This window comes from Rhagoletis pomonella, unplaced genomic scaffold (genome assembly GCF_013731165.1).
Source record: "Rhagoletis pomonella isolate Grant_MI unplaced genomic scaffold, Rhpom_1.0 Rhpom_scaffold_00093, whole genome shotgun sequence".
Classification (NCBI taxonomy): domain Eukaryota; kingdom Metazoa; phylum Arthropoda; class Insecta; order Diptera; family Tephritidae; genus Rhagoletis; species Rhagoletis pomonella.
In genome coordinates this window covers 171435-172393 of record NW_023458647.1, presented here as the reverse complement: position 1 = coordinate 172393, position 959 = coordinate 171435, and positions in this window count along the sequence as shown.

Genomic DNA, 959 nt, shown 5'->3' with positions numbered 1-959 from the left:
TGCCCACGACTGCGGAAACCACCCCAAAGAGGCCCCGCGATGAAAACCAGCCGAAGCGAAGAACGCCACCTAAGAAGAACAAAACCACACATGAAGAGGTGCCAAGGAAGTCAGAAACCATCTTGAGCAAGGAGACGAAAGATAGTCGCCCTACCAAGAACAAAGAAAAGGAGGAGGAAACAGGAAAAGGCTGGACAACGGTGAAACGTAAACCACGAAGCAGCAAGAAGATACCGTATGAGCCGCCCCCACGTCCCGATGCTATAGTTATAGCGCGAACTGGAGATATGTCCTACAGCGACATCTTAAGGGCGGCGAAAAAAGATGATGCTTTGAAAAAACTCGGCGAGAATGTATCGCGAATTTGGAAAACGGCCAAAGGCGAAGTCCTGCTGGAGCTGAAGGAAACGCAAATGAAAAGCATGGAAGAGTTTAAGAGCGGAATATGTAAAGTGCTAGGTGATCAGGCACAAATCAGAGCGCTTACTCACGAAGTAATGGTCGAAACCCGGGACCTTGACGAGATCACCACGAAGGAAGACATTACCGAGGCCATCCGCACCCAAATAAGGGAGTTAAACCATTTCGACGAACAGTCGATCAGAAGCATCAGGGCGGCGTACGCGGGTACGCAAACGGCGCTGGTAAGCCTTCCCGCGCTGGAGGCAAGGCTACTGCTACACGCACGGAAAGTAAAGATAGGCTGGGTAGTGTGCAGGATAAGAGAGAAGCCGAATCCAAAAAAGTGCTTTAGGTGTTTTGAATACAGACATCTGGCGAGAGCGTGCAGCAGCCCAGAAGATAGAAGTCAGTGCTGTCCCAAATGTGGAGAAAAGGGGCACTTCGCGAAAGCGTGCAAGAAAAAACGCGACCTGTAGCGCGTGCAAGAACAAGGGAAGGGAAAACTCGGATCATCAAATAGGTAGCCGGAAATGTCCCCTTTACCAAGAAGCTTGCAA